The sequence below is a fragment of the Calonectris borealis genome, chromosome 25 (genome assembly GCF_964195595.1).
Source record: "Calonectris borealis chromosome 25, bCalBor7.hap1.2, whole genome shotgun sequence".
Taxonomy (NCBI): domain Eukaryota; kingdom Metazoa; phylum Chordata; class Aves; order Procellariiformes; family Procellariidae; genus Calonectris; species Calonectris borealis.
This window is the reverse complement of record NC_134336.1, coordinates 5,865,099-5,881,212: the sequence shown is the minus strand read 5'-3', so window position 1 is coordinate 5,881,212 and position 16,114 is coordinate 5,865,099. Positions and strand designations below refer to the sequence as shown.

General features: G+C 45.4%; 1 long non-coding RNA gene across 9 annotated transcripts; it reads right to left on the bottom strand.

Moving 5' to 3' along the window:
• Positions 1 to 219: 219 nt before the first annotated feature.
• Positions 220 to 8,312, bottom strand: LOC142092945 (uncharacterized). Of its 9 annotated transcripts, none has more exons than XR_012677246.1 (6): positions 8,026 to 8,312; positions 6,419 to 6,590; positions 6,191 to 6,325; positions 2,924 to 4,335; positions 2,542 to 2,800; positions 220 to 570 (listed from the first exon to the last, which is right to left on the bottom strand). It is a non-coding gene; the product is annotated as an uncharacterized LOC142092945 (long non-coding RNA). The 9 variants fall into 9 exon arrangements; XR_012677245.1 differs by having other exon boundaries at positions 2,542 to 3,110; positions 3,232 to 4,335; XR_012677248.1 differs by having other exon boundaries at positions 2,988 to 4,335; positions 8,026 to 8,311.
• Positions 8,313 to 16,114: the final 7,802 nt, after the last annotated feature.

The window sequence follows — 16,114 nt, the reverse complement described above, 5'->3', positions numbered from 1 at the left end:
CACAAGGCTGGGGTTTCAAAGGATCCACTTATGGATCCTTCCAAAATCAAATCCTTTGGGCAGTGTCCACACAGACAAGGAGCCCGGCTCTCTCGCGGACTGGACCCTGCCTCTTCGTTAGCACTGGGGCAATGCTTGCACATGTAACCAAAATCGTGCTATCAAATTCCTAGTCCTTCAGATTATGGGCAGACTTAAAAAATGTGAAGTCATCAGAGCTTTTTAGATTTTTATATTAGCAACTTGCATGCAAATACATGCAAATAGATGTAAATAGACAGACACTTTCTGCAGCCCAGGTTATTAAAGGAGCTGCTGCTCATAAGAGGATTTTCATAATAAGGCTAAGGATCCCACAACATCTATTAAAACACAGTTACTGTAAATTACACTAAATACGGGGTTGTTATCCTTGACAGAGCTTTGCAAAGGGAAGGAGCAGGCAATGAAGCTGTCTCTCTCGCATCATCTCCTGTCTCTTCTCCATTTCTTGCAGTAGCTGGTAGGGCAACTCAGTGCAGAGGAGAAAACAGTGCCTGTGGCTGCGATATTCCCTGGGACAGGTCCAGCCTGGAGGAAGGAAACAAAAAAAAGCCACTGGCTGGTTTCCACAGAAACACTCGGAGCTGATGCCCTGCTGGGAGGTCTGGTGGCCTCTTGGGCAGGAGCCCCAGGAGAGTGGGCAGAGGAGGATGGCCTCAGCCGTGACCCTTGCAGCATTATTGCAGTCTCACCTGCTCTTTCTGCAGCCCATTCCCTCCTACCTTTGGCCCGAAACAGGAACATCCACCACCAGCCCCAACACACGCTCCATCACCAACACCTTCTCTCTTCTTCCCGTCTCCCTGTGTCCTGTGCCTGTATGTTTGGAGGACTTGCCTCACACAATAACAGACTGGTCATACTTAGAGAAGGAAGCAAATCCCTTGACGGACCTTAAAATAGCCCAGAAAACCTTCCCTTGCCTAGACTGTGACTGCTCATTGCTCTGCAGTGGGGCTGAAGAGGCATACTAGCTCCAGCCCAGGTCCTCCCGGCATCCACTGGAGTGAGCAAGTGGAGAACCAGGACTGTCTTCCACTTTTTGTGTGATAATCCACCCAGAATAGGATTACATTGCCTCGGCAGGGCTCCAGGCTGAGTTTCCCCACTGTTCCTCCTGGGAGCACTGGATCCCTTTCTACTCCCATCTCCACGCCTCTGACCAGCGGCGTGCATACCCCTCCACTCGCTAGCGCACACCCACTCGTGACCCTTCAGCCTGGGGGCTGAGCGTGCCGCAGCTTGTGCCCGCTGTTACGCAGAGCGAAGCCTGCAAAACAACAACTTTAAAACAAAGCACGACTTATTCATCCCTGCAATGTGCAGAGGAAGCAGAGAGACCCCGCATGTGTTTTCCCTTGGCCAAGTTTAACCCCTCCATTCTGAGCTCAGACAGGTCCAGTTTGTTCCACCTCCCCAAGCCATGAGGAACAGCTTGTGTTCCACGCAACATTTGCTTTTTCTCCCTTGAATAACGTCTTCCCGGTCTGTCAGATCTTTCTCTAACGTATCATGGGCAGTTTCCGTCTCCAGCCAGCCTCCTACCCCCTGTTGCCTTTTTTACTGAGAGCTACTCACTGCATGGGGGAGAAATATCCTTTGATGTGAGGAAGGGGTAGGACACCGTGGTCCAGGTGGAGCTGGCCGTAAATCCTCCCCTCCTCGACAGTCCAGCCGGTGTTCTCGGTGCTCCTTTCAAGCTGTGTACCGGAGGCTGTTTTATCTGCATATGCTTTATCTTTCTTGCTAATTCTTCGGGAACTGTTTTGCAGCTTCCTTGGATTTAACTCTGACCAGTCTGGCAGTAACTGTTATGAAACCCAAGTAGGAAACCAGGTCATTGGGGATAAAAATGAAAGCGTGTTCCCCGGTTTGCCGTGGCTGCAAATGGCTCCCTGGGGCATGCAGAGCACTCCAGGCATCTTTCAGAGACAACGAAATTGGGGACTTCACCACCCCAGGCTACTTCCATGGTCAAGGGGAAGAAAGAGATGTCTCCAGAGGGTTATTCAGAGCACGCACTTTGACGTCCTCCTCTGAACTGCCCTCAGGAGAAGGGACTGAGCTGGTGTGGTGCACCTACAGCTGGCTGAAGGCCTGGGCAGATGCTGTCCTGCCCAGCAAGCTGCAATGAGAAGCTGCTATGAAGTGTCTTGTGCATGAGGTCATAGCTCTTGTGTCAAACCAAGAGCTCCAAAACCCTCCATCTTCCCATAGCGATGCGGGGGGGACCACATGTGCTACATCCTAGCTGTCCCGTGGGGTGGCAGAGGTCTCGGGCTCAAACTTTTGAGAGGGAGGAAGAAAGAGAGGCTCTTTTCTTAACTGGCATCCCTATTAAATTACCTGTTTCCTAATGAAGAGCCCGAATCTTTGGATTTAGGTGAGGATAGAGACATGAGGTGACAGAAGAGATGAGTCCGTGAGGAGGAGGAGAGGGGAAGGAGAGGAGGAGACAGCAGGGCTTGAAGTGACATTTAGTTCATTAGCTTTTATTACCCAGAGGCTTTGTAATGAGGAACGTGAAGTAGAGCACACTTGATCAGCTCGTTCTCCTCCAGACAGGAGCTGGAGCGTGCCCCACGTGTGCCCCTCTGGCCAAGCCCCAGACACGGCCCTCATCCAGACCCGCAGGGGGCTGGCGGGGGTCCAGTGCTGCACCCCGGTTCTTATTGCCCAATTTGGGTGGCAGATGGGACGTCGTCTGGCCTTCGTCTGTGCTCTGCCTTCCTCACACCTTCACAAGACACATTGGATCCTGACGGGATGAAGACATTAGCCTGGGTCTCCCTGCTGCTCTCCACGGGAGGCACAGCAGAGCCGTATGTTAAGGTATGGAATTAGCGCTGCGTGAGCGTCGGGGAGCTCGCACGTCTCTTACCGGGCGAGGTATCCGACAGCACGGCAAGATGTTACAGCGATACCAAGCTGTCAGAGGAACTTACTGCAAAATTGTGCAGGCGCAGCGGAGCGGCGGGAGCCACGCTAACCCGGTTAGCTTGCGGTGGTGCTGGGGCTCGGAGAGAAGGACCATCTTGCCGTTCCCAGGCATTTCCAGCACTTCTGTCCTGAGAACCAGACCAGCGCGTCATTAACAGGAACTGTTAACGGCCCATTGCCCCGGGGGCCGTGGGACTTGGACTGCAGGCTCTGCCCTTAGCTCCCTGCACGGCCGCGGAGCAAAACTACCTGCTTTTCAGTAGCAGACGTTTCCTCCTCCAAAACTATCCGATCAGTCGTGCAAATATGGACTAATCCCTGCGATGCCCTGCTGGGGCACTGTAAGATGATTTTAAGAGACATTGTGATCTGGTTGCCTTGGAGCCGGGAGTCCTGCCTGTGCCGCAGAGCTGCGGTGGCACCGGGCTTGCTTGGCAGGTCCTGTCCACTATCAGCCTCAGCAGGCTGCTGGTACGGCCACGTGGCTTATGGTTTATTCATGCCCACGAGCCCCACTGGCAAGAAGGGCTCTTCTGTCCGTCAGTGCAACAGCGCAACGGATTAGAGAGTGACAGGGAGGTTTCCAGGACCCCACACGCTCAAGGAGCAAAGTCAGAAGAATTTGCATGCTGGCTTTGTGCTTGCGAGGGAAGTCATCTCCTCTAGAGCAGCTCGACATTGCTCCAGCACGCCTGGCAATAAGGTGACCTCCCACCTCGGCTTTCTCCTGGAGCACAATAGGAAGAGCCACTTGTCTTGCACCTTTCCCCCCGTAGTTTAAAAAAGCAGCTGTTAGTGAAAGGGAGCTTTAACAAACTGTTGAAAGGGATCTGTAAATGGAAGGAGCATCTGCTTAGGAAGTTGTTGGATCACAGTCAGGCCCAGAAGCAGCCTTACAGCCAGGAGGCTGGGTTTTCTGGGTGAACCGGAACCTGTGACTACAGGGCAGCTGCCAAGGAGATTTACTTATCTGAACCCGTTCTGCACAGGGTCAAGAAATAGAAGAGTTTTTCTCCCACCCCTCAAAATACAAATTTTTTTTCATAGAGGAAATCGAGTGTTGAAAAATGATCAGTCAAAACTTGGAAAAATTTCTGTATAAAATGCCACTTTGATGTCCTGGAGCACTGTCACTATCTCAGCCACCCTCCTAGACTACTGAGACTCCCCACCATAGTCCATCCTGGGCATCCTGGCATGCTCTTGAAGACTTAGAGCGGAGTTCATGTCATTTAGCTTTAGCTACCTAAAGGTTAGGTGTTATAGTTGGTCATTTCAGACTCCCCCCAGAGCTGAAGGAAACAAGCGGGCAGCTCTGCAGGTTCATCCATCCTACGTGTGCTGGACATCTACCTGAGGATGGAAGAAGTCACCCTTTGGAGATGCTTTCATCTCATGGCCAACATTTAGCTAGTTGACCCTGGTAAGGTAAATCCAGGTAGATTCAACCTGGGCAGATAAATCTGGCTGGGGAATTACACCCATGGAGCGGAAGAAAGGGATGGGATACCCACATTCCCATTCCCATAAGGTGCTGCTGTGGTAATCGGAAGCACACACGTATGTTTTAATGCCTCTGCCTAGGTCAGCACTACAGGTGGATCCCACACCCCTACACACAAGCCCCTTCAGCCATCTCACAGACTACCTATTCAACAGGAAAGATGTAGTAGTAAATTTAAAAGTGTGTCAATTCATATATTTGTTGTATACAAGCAGTAGGTGAATGCGATATAGCTGATATTAGAAGTGGCTAAATTCTGTTTTATAAATGTTTGCCCTTGAGTCTTCTGCTAGTAACAGAAGTCATAAGCCTCCATACCTTTTTAAATGCTATAGGATTCAAAGACACACTGGCTTAACATGATTACCCCGACTTCCATTCCTCTTCTTTAATCACTAGACCTCACTCCCAGGGGCTATTTGTAATTCACAGTTGGAGTTTATGCACTTTCTTTGAACAAAGAAATTTGATTTTTTTTCTTTTAGTTTCCTCTTAAATCCTGATAGGTTTAAAAAAAAAAAAAAAGAAAAAAAAAAAACAACACATAAAAAAACCCCTACTGCTTTCATGAGAAGCTAAATTTCTCATGGAAAAGGAGATACTTCTAGCAAGCTGAATAGAATAATTATATGAAAGCTGAAGGGAAAATAAATCTTTGACCTGCTTTTGTAATTATTGTTAATGCATTATTGTTGTTATCATCATTGTTCAAAACAGTGCTCCATTGCAGCAGGCACTGCACAAATACAGAACATCAGCAAAAGTAAAATTACTTAATGCAGTGTACTGCATTCAGCAGCAAAATTAGAAAAACCTTTCTTTGTTTATTCAAGCACTTGAGCGCATACCCAAACTTCTATTTCCAGTGAAAAACGATAAAACTTCAAAAAAAAAAAAAAAATTCAGAGAAGACTTCAGGAAAAAAATGCCCTGCCTTTCTCCAAACCTGCCAATTAAGCGTGCTCTTTTGAAGTTAACTATTTCTGAAAACATTTACTGAAAAATTCCTAACTTGGAATTAAAACTGTGACACAAACCCGAATCCTGAGGCTGGTTTCGCCAACCTGCTCACCTCCCTTCCCACAGTACCGGTTCAGCTCTGGCAGAGTTTCAGGTGCAGCTGTGTGACATTTCCAAAAAGTTAAAATGTTGTTTTCAAAACAAGGCACATTTTTCAAACTGCATTCCTTGTTTATTCCAGCAGGTCAAGATTTGGATGTAATTCAGGTTTGATTACACTGCTGATTTAAGTGTTGGGAGGAAATTTCAGCTTTATTCCACCCAGAAGCATCGAGTGAACCATCTGGCCTACCTAAAGTACCTGTCCTAAGAGAGGATGAATTGCTCTGAGCTGCCTGATTCTCTCCATTGCCTATACGGGTGGCGTAGCTCAGCTTGGGTTTAGATAACCAAATTAGGACCAATAAATCTCAGCTTTAGTGATGCTAACTCAACCCTCTGGGCTGACAACACTTCTGCTCTACTCAACCTTGCTACCAGGTTGTTGGGTGCCCTCGGGCAAATTCATCACCTCCTCCTATCTCTTTTTCCTTCTGCTGTTCATGTCCTGTTGCAGCTTCCCTGGGGCTCCGTGGCGGGGGGCACGTCTGGGTCCCTTCGTACTGCAGCCATAGTTATAGCAGAAAGCTGGGGGGGGGGGAACAAAAAAACCAACTTGCTAGCTGAAATGTTTTCCCCACTCACCGCTGGTTATTGCTCAGGAGTGCAAGGATATGGGCCACGTTAGGACAGTGCTGGATAATCCACGCACCAATTCAGCTTTACCTCCAAGATATCCATATGACTCCCAAGGGCGTCCTATAGTATTGCCGTTGGTACCTACAGTGAAATATTTAGGCTGGCTTCTTTTCATATAAAGGATGTAATGTATTATTGCAAAGAAGAGATTCACATATATAAAGTATTACTCACAAGTTTGTTTGCAAGTCATAGGGGAGGCTGGTGTCATTTTACCAGTAAAATGGGGCCCTCCAGAGTGGAGGACCGCAGCCATCGAGCAAACGCTGGGCAGGGTGCAGCATCCCTGCAGCAGTTTCAAACCTGGTCCTGGAGTCCCGCTGGAGCATTGAGGTTAAGTTCTCAGCTACAAAAGGGAAAAATATTTTTAATTGCCATGTCGGATGAGGCTGCTTGGCCTTTGATGGCTTCTCTGAAAGATGGATTTCAGTGGCTCCAGCAACAAAACTCATATCTAAATACAAATGGTACATTTCAGTGTGTAATCGTGCATTAATTAAGGTAGCCAAGTAATGCCCACATTTTGTCAGCGACTAGAAAATATAACAAGCCTCTCAGGTAATGAGTTTCACTCACATGTACAGCAGTTCTCTGAAATAATGAGCTTTGGAAACAATCTGTAGGTGCTGACTAGATATTGATGTTATGAACTCAATGACCCCGTTCCAGGCAGGTTGTGTTTTTCACACAGCATCTTCCCTTCAGGTGCAAGCTTCCTCTCATCAGGGTAGTAATTCAAACACTGCAGTACACCGACACGAACGGAGACATCCTGCTTTGCTGTCGTGCCATACAGCCAGGAGCAGAACCTTCCCCCCAAGCCTTCGGCGTGGCGGGTGTTTTGCAGGATAAATTACAGCCTGGTTCTTAACTCCTCCCTCCCTCCCTGTGAGTTTTCACTGCTCAGATTAAACTCAATCACTGAGCAAAGCCAGAATTTAGAGAGGCCCCTGCTGTGTTGCAAGGTGGGATCGTAATTCTGCCCTTCCTTTGGTCACTTGGAAAATGATGCTGCAGATAAAAGTGAATCCAGATCTCTGTGGCTCCTCTTCCCTCCAACTCAGCCGGCTGAGCGCATGCCTGGTACGGAGGGACTTCTGCTCTGTATGTTGGTCCCTCAGTATCCTCAGCTCTTAAGGCTACGTTACGCTGAAGGCTCTTTCCTGCCTATTTTGCTTAACAGCATGCAGTCCAGGGGAAAGGCTGGAAAAGTCTCTTCTGCCCGTTTCCCCACCACAGTTCAACAAAAGCAACTCTTAAGAGCCACCATAAGAAACCTTTAGGAGGCGAAAACGTCCACTGGAATCACCAAGAGTGGTTCGATATTTTCCCCCACGAGGAAATTCAGATCCAGATGCTTTAGAGTCAGACACATCACCTGCCTCGCAGCTAAAATAAAGTCAGCTGAAGAGTTTAGTAACCTGTGGTGTCTGTGCCTGATTTGCTTTGATTTACTGCAAGCAGCTACTGGCAGAAACACAGACTTTGCTGCCATCTTTCCTGGAGTGAACTGATGCAGCTGTACGTGTGCAAGAGAAAAAGAGCATTAAGCTTTGGTGTGCTTGACCTTGGGAGGATGGATGACTCTCTGATCATTTGTGAACCTGGTTTCGCCCGGAGTGTCCTCGCTTCTTCCATCAGACAGAGGAAGCATTTGAATGTGCTCAGTGTGGATCAATGAGCGGATAGCAAAGGAAAAAGTCGGAAAGGGAGAGCGAGGCCTCTCCAGGATGGTGCTGAGCCTTGGCAAGCAAGAGGGGGAAATGAAAAATGTCACTCACAGCAGCCAGCAGCAGGGCTCAAACCCAGGAATTCTTGTAATGGGATTACACGAGGCAGGAGCAGATGGACTCTCCTGGAAAACAAAGCCATGCAACCAACGCTGAGCCTGTGCGTGCTCCCACGGAGAGGAGATGCAAGCAGAAGAGAGAGCAAGGGCTCTAATCTAATATATGGAGGCAGCTGGAACAAATTCAGGGCTCCTGACCCAGCGCCCAGCAGTAAGCAGGCAATATTTTTAGAGGGGCCTCTCTAACTTGTTCCCGCGATGTGTGTGTACCAGAGATAAGAGGGAGTGAGACTGGGATCCGTTTATTTAACTGTGTAAACAACTCAGCTGACAGCTAAAATTACAAGCGGCTAGAGAAAGCCTTGCCTTACGTGTTGATCCACCATATACCCGTCCCTATCTGCTTTCCTACTGTGCCCATAACAAACTTAAATAAAGCAAGAGCTAGAGTCCAACCAGCCTTCGTTACAAAGACCTACCTTCACTACAGAGGCAGGACTTGATTGCAAATATTCTCAAAAGATAACATATACTTTAATTTTTTTTTTTTTTCCTTTCCTGCACTACTCTAATCCACAGAGGCACCCTCAGCTTGGATAAGCTGCCTGTTGCTGTCTCTTTGTGGCACTCTCTCTCTCCTTTGCTCTTTTAGTAGGCAAAATAAACCTTTTCCAGCAACATTGCAGAGGATTATGTTAATGTAGAGACTTAGGGACTTTATTCCCAGCTGGTATAAGCAGAAATAACTCTGCTGACTTCAGTGAGGTAGAGCCAGTGTTGACCAGTTCAAGACCCAGGGATTTCTGCCTGTGCAAGGCCAGTCTAATAGGACACCACCACTCCCCCAGCATATCCAAGAGCTGGTGCTACCCTGTCCACCTCACTTGGCACCAGGGTCAGAAATTATTGCAGGGAAATACCTGGGGTTTTATCTAATGGGAGAGAGATGGACAAAATTACAGCTGAAAATGCATCATTTCTTTTGATTTCTACCAGTTTTCAGTTGGTTTACTTAATTCTCTTCAGGTTTTGATGGTCTTTCTCAACCTTGGTATTCTGCAAAATGCTGCTTAAGACTTAGTCCGCACGTTATCCCAGAGGTGTAACTGGTGTGTATATATACACCACTGGCAACAAAGGATTGCTTAACCTCCCTGTAAAGCCCATCGATGACGGAAATTTCACTTTCCCTAGGCTGCCTGTTCCAGTCTTACTGTCCCTGCTGTTAACAAGTTGTTCTATCATGAATTTCAATCCACTTTTGTTTGTTTTGTCAAAGATGGACAAAGAGATTAGATTGTTTCCTTCTTCTACAGCAGCCTATTTAGATGAAACAAATCAAATTCAACCAATTCTGAATTCACACTTTTTACAGGGAAGGGGTACGCCCTTCCGCATTTGGATTCTTTAGGAAAAAAAAAAGAGATTATGTTTTTCACCAAAACAATGAACATTCTTGTCATAGTTAGTGAGCATTTCCAAAAGGAAAATAAGGCATTTTCTGACAATGTCTCTGTCTTCATTCATCAGAGTTGCCAATCCAAAAGCTCTCTAACAGCAAAACGCGTATGGGAGAACAAAAGGCAAACCCTGTTTTACACAACACCGAACACAGATTCCGATTCTCAAGCAATGGGACTTTTGTTTGAATAAAGGTGGAAAATGAATGCAAGGCTTGTGGCACTGCCTGTGGTCTGGGCTAGGAGGCAGCCCTCACAGAAGCCCATTCTCCTCCTCCTGTGAACGTAGCTAAATAGGTCATGTCTCCAACAGCCAGAAGTTCATCGTTGAACAATGGAAGTAGCAAGTTGAAAGAGGGAATTTAATGAGGAAAGGAGGAGGGTAGAAAGAATTCAGATGAGTGAAGAGCGACAGGAGCAGCTGGTGTGTTGCAGCTGTTTGAGAAAAAGTGTTTTCTATCTCAAAATACATGGATATCTTTTGGACTGCAATTTTTTTTTTTTTTTTGCAAAACTTAAAATAAGCAAAAAAAACCCCACCCAACCAAAAAACCCTGCCTTCTTTTCCTGCTGGACTGAAGCCAAGCAAGAGGGAGGAAGAAAATGAAAAGAGTATGCAAAGAATCAAAATGTTCAGTGATCAAAATTGGAGATATTTTAACCCAAACAACAGCTTTCTGCTAAAATTCTCACTTTGGGTAAAAAGCTGTTCCATGCTTAAATATACACAGAGTAGGAGAGAGAGGGATTTTAACTAAAATTATTTTAACCAGTTCAGTATGTTTTCTCCTGCTGGTGTCTTCAAGAATTTGGAGAAAGATTTAAAAAACTGCAACGCCACAGAAATGTGAAGATCAGGTGAACTGGTTGTATTTGTCATTATTTGCCTTTATTGTGAAACAATCCTGACAGAAAACCACCTGCAACATATAATGGTGCAAAGAACGGACAGAGTATTAAGAATCCTATGTATCCCTCTGTAATCCAGTGAAAATCATTAGTGAGCACTTTAACTTGCCCTGCCACAGCTTTAAGTCTGCTAATCATATCAATTCCTGAGTTTTGCTAGCCATTTTGGAAACATGATTTATCTTGGGATTAAACTATAGCCATCCTCCTTCTACTCTAATTTTTAAAAAGCACCTCCTATGAACTAAGAACAAGAAGCCATTCTTACAGTTCAATTTCCCAGCCATTATTACATTAAGAAATATCATCTCAGTTCAAATGGCTTCAATTTTCTAATCCTGAATAACCTAAAGGATGAGGAGTGACCTTGCTTTATATCAAATCAAATGTGATGCAATGGCAGAGTTTAAATCCCAGATAGTTCATCAGCCAACTCCAACATCTCCACATTTATTAGTGAAATGAATGTCTAAAATTGTCCAAAGTTTGGAGTGGGGAGATGAAGTAAGTATTACACATTTGTCAGCAGAGACCTGGCAGTGGGGCAGGCGTGCCTAAGTTAGACATATCAAGGTGTGCCCTGTGGAGCCCCTGAAGATCATCTATCTGGTGCCCCGGGGCATGGGGCAGAGATCCTTCGGCTGCGCTCAGACCCTGCCCTGGGACTGGAAGAAATGTAAACAGACCGTTGTTGCACCGAGGTGTCACAGCTGCCCTGCCAACGTGGGCTATCGTGACCCGCCACCACCCTGAGCTGGCTCTGCCGCTCTTGACAAGAGCTCCTCTCGTCATTGCTGGTGCCCACGTGAACCAGGATGAGGATACGCTGCCTTACGAGACCCATACTCTCTCTGTGAACCTGCTCAGGCCTATAGTGACCTTTGTGAGAGGTAACACTGACAAACAGAGACATCCCACTCTTGGGCTGAGTTCAACAGCCATGAATCAAGACGGCAATCAATCCATGAGACCCGGACACTGAATCCCTAAAAGCAAGTACATGTATACAGGACACACAGCCCATATGCAGATCTGTGGTGAAGAGAAGAAGGCAAAATCTCCAGGCAGCCATTGAATAAAGATGAAGCGTGCCACCAAAAGAGTCTTCAGGTTCAAGAAGTAGCTGGAAGGACTATCAGAGAGCAAAGGGTTTGGATGGGCTGGAGTGAGAGAGTGTTCCAACAAGACACCAAGAAAAAACCCTGTTCAATTATCCCTGCATGTGCTCAGCCCAAGATGGGTTTGCATCAGCTGGACTGCATTTCCCTCTGTCAAATCCAAAGAGACTCCCCCTCAAGATAGCAGGAGGCACTGAGGTTCAGTAGCTCCATGGCAGTCTGATCCGCAGAGGCCTGCCTTACAATCCACTCTCTATCCACAATGTGCTTTGTCATCATTTGTATTTCGATTGGGCTCTTCCTCCTGCTCTAGAATTTCTGCCTGATGTATTTGCATGGCAAATTGTTTGGTCTAAGCTCTGACTTTAAGAATGCGTTTGTCCAGCACCTACTCCAGCAGCAACTTCGGTATCGTATCATCCATTGTCTATCTCTAAAGTGAGGTCCTAATCTTTAATTTATAGATCTGTAGAGAGGCCCTGATGTAAGCTTCTAGGCAGTAATGGCTATATAAATCATAGCAACATAAGCTTATTAACAACAAGATTTTCCTGATACTCAGCCTGAATTTTCCCTTTCTTAATTTAATCCCATAACTCTTCAAAATGCTCCAATGACCTGCCCCAGTTAATCCCAACTCTCCTTTGGGTTTGTGGCATACAATTTAGAGTTGTCCAGAAAACACATACTCCATTCAACAATATAATTACAGCTTCAAAATGCATTTTCGTTATGTGTTTGAACAGAAGGGAAACCGTCTAAACTTGGTATTGAAGAACCGAGGCAGGGAGAGTTATTATAGAGGGTTCAGCCTCTGGGCCCTAAATCGAACAGTCAAGACTTGGACTTCTCCCACCCACTTTCTCCCAAAGCATCCATCTAAGACTCCTGGCCCCAGAGCCAGCTTTACCTGTTCCCTTTGTCCAAAAGACCCGGTGATACAAAAACCACTTTTTTTGGTAAAAGTTGCAAGAAGAGCAGATTTATATTTATGTATTTATAACAAATACATTTCCTGTAACATTTCCACTTTAAAAACTTCTCTTTCTACCATAGAAATAAATGTTTCCCCAACAATTCCCCGCAAGTGCCACCTCATTTCTTCCTAACGCTCTTCCTGCCCTACCCCCATGACGTCCAAGAAAGCTATGCATACGCACTGCTTTACATTTTCCCTTTCAATTCCCGTGAGAATTTTTTTTGGCTTAAAAATAAAAAGAAATCCCCAAAGCATTTCCATCAGCAATATTGTGTGTTGTTCTGGGCATTGCATTAGGCAGAAAATGAGCAGAAATGGCAAAACACTATTACCAGCCTACGAAGAGTGATGAATTACCTGTATTTTCTAGATGCTTATTCAAAGTATGCCTGGGTTCTCAGACGTTTGCTAGGCATTTGCTCTCTCCTTACGCATTTCAAGCATCATGCAATGTTGTACATGTGCAATGAGAGGTGAGGGCAAGACCTGAATGTTTTACTGTAAAAATCACTTAGCCGGGAATTTGATTTCCTTCAATTTTCTGAATTTTTTTCCACTAGGGAGCAACAACCGTATTGTAACTGAACTGACAATCATAGTGTCTTACTTAAAATGAAATTGTCAAAATATTGTGTCAGGAATCCTGTATAAAGTGATTTCTTTGGCTGTCACTCATACTTGCCATCCTAAAGAGTCTGGTTACTATTAACAGAGATACTCAACATATAAATAATCTCAAAAAATAGATACAGCTAAAGTTAGGAATACCCAGAAATATTAATAGCAGCAATAGTCTAACCTTTGAGAAGATGTTTAGGGAAAAAAAAAAAGATGAAAGCAAGAAAATCCAAATTAAAGAATAATGTAAAAAACAAATCTTTTGAAACATACGTAATTTAATATTAACAATTAGCAAATGCCATTAACTCTGTCCTCATACACCATCTAATTATATGTTTGTGCTGTGCAAATAATAACGATGCAGTGCTCTCCAATTTGTGCCCATTTTTACGGTGTATAATATTACTACAAGAGCCGTAGCATTTAGAAAAATGAGATCTGCCATGTCTGTGTTAGTAGCTGAAGAGCTGGTCCAATACCCGTAACGCAAAATTGCAGTTAAAGGGATACTTGCTTTCTCATGGGCCTAACCTCAAGTTCTCCTGAACCTCTCTCTCAAAGCATTGATCTGAGCAATGATGAGGTTACGAGAAAGGGTTGCATGAAAAAAGGACCGAACCCAACAGCCCAGAGCTTTGTACAGGAACTCCAAATTGTTTTTGTAAGGTACTACCTTGTGTACTAAAGGCTTTGTTAAAAACCATCATTGGCAGATGAAGCTCTTTGCTCCGTGCTGGATGATGTTACACTTTGATCTGACTTGTGCCACTGCTAATCTGTGTGGTCTAAGGATAAAACCCTGAATGGAGAGAAACGTAGCCAACACTTGGACATGTGCAACCCACTGTGACTGCTCCGCGCTGGGTGTTTGAGGTGTGAGAGAGAAGCTTGGTTTTCTAGATCCAGCCGTAACAGCCGGTGCTTCCAGGAGCTCCAGTCCCGAGGACAGCGCCCACCGTAGCTGCCAGAATGAGCCTTTCTCCCATGCAAAGCAACAACAAAAGATGTCAAAATGCAGGGAGGGGGTAGCCTCTACCTTCCAGGCCTTCCAAGTTACTACACCTACAATGTTGTCCTATGAAGCCAACAAGATTTCCCCATCAGCTGCCAAGCTGACCTTCTTTCGGTCACCTTTCACCTTGGCGGCCAGTGCAATTTTGCTGCCTTCCAGCCGAAGTGGTGTAATAATCGTGCAATGTGATTTAAGTAATAAAGAAATTGCTGTACATGCTGTTTGGTTTCTGGAGAGCTGGGAATAGCAAAGGCTCAAGTTGCAGACAAGTGCATTAATCTTTTCAGCTTTCCTGGAATGAAACATCAGAGGCTTTAACCTATTCTTTATTGCTATTCCAATGCCCTGGATGGTACTTTTAAAAATAAACTCCTGAAAGAAGGCAGGAGGGGAAAGGGGAAGGATCTTGAAAGCTGTTCATTAACATACTGTACAATCCTCAACCTCTGAAAAATAGAGAAAATAAAAAATTTCTGATTATTTGATTAAGAGGCTGGCAATATTCAGTAGTCTTCTGGAAGCTCCGGCTCCCAGAGTCAGGGGTAAAAGAGATTTCAGCTTCTTATTTTAAAGAAAAGATAGTGTTTTGGACTCGCGGGACTGAAGAGTGAGACCAAGCAGCCCATGAAGGCCAAGGAACCCATTGGAAAGACAAAACTGAACCTCACTATTGATTTGTATTTATGAAATCTTATTATTTTTAAAGCACATTACCCTCATGATTTGAGGGCCTGCCTGAAGGTTTTTGAAATATCCAGACTGGTGTTTCCAAGAAAACTCTGCCAGGACAGAAACCTAATATACAATTTTCTCATTATTTTAGCTGTGTTTACCGCTATCGCTCACCCTGTTAGTATCAATGGAAATCATATAAAATACACTTCTAAGTACATGAAGGAGAAAAGAATTTATCTATACAACTTAGCCAACTTCGTGGGCTTCTGTCAATTTTATGGTCACTAGTGGGATTAAAATTTAAAACTTTCTGTTATAAAATCCCTGGCTTGAGCCACCAGCGTTCAAGGAGGGCTGCCAGCAGCCAAGCTAATATTAGTTCTGTAAGATCTGGTATGTATCAGCTGGTAAAAGGGGCAGCTCAGTTCCGTGGAGTGGGACAAGGTCTGTTCAGGTTATGTCGGGACAACACAGGCAAAATTTTACTATCTAAAAAGAAAGGCTTGCTCCTCTTTGGAAGTGGTGAAATGCAGAAGCTGGAAGTTCAGCAGCTTGATCTCTTCTGCTTGTGCTCACGTGCTACCACCACAAGACCAGCAAACCCTTGGGAATCAGGAGGGTCTTCAGAGAAGGCAGTCAGATCACAGGAGTTGCCACATTTCCTTTTTTAAGGAGAAATGAGAAGATGTGTGTTGGAGGGTGGCGAGAGTGAATATTTCTGAGCTTGTTAAAATTCCAATCCTCATCTTTCAAAGGTCTCGGTTACTGATTCAAACATCCATCAATCGCTCGGAATCGGGAGGTGTCGTAGCTGGCTGTAATTGCAGAGATGTGTTACAGCAATTACAGCACCTGGTGCACCCTCATCCAAGCAGGTGGAAGAATTGATGATGAGTGTGTTCTGGTTTTCCAGCTTCCTGGAGAGGTTTTGTAGAGGTTTGCTTCCACCAGGTCTCAGGGACTGTGTTCTGCTGTGCCATGCTGGTTGATATCCAAGAAGATCCTGAGTGGGATTATCTGCTCAGATCTGAATAAAATGCTGCCTGGCACTCCCTTGTCACCGGCTCAGTCTCAGAAGAGCATCTCAAGGAATGGAAAGGGAGTTTGCCATGGAACTGGAGAGTAAAGCCCAAGTTTTTGCCTGCTTTCCTCAGAAAAGGAAGCCAAGAGCAGAGAGGCAGAAGGGCTGGGACAAGCCATGAGATTTCTATCCCTAAAGAAGTCTCCAACTCTCTGCTGGAAGTTGTTTCCCTGTGGCTGAGATGGAGCAGCTGTCTTAGTGTTTGCTCCTAATCCATGCAAATGCA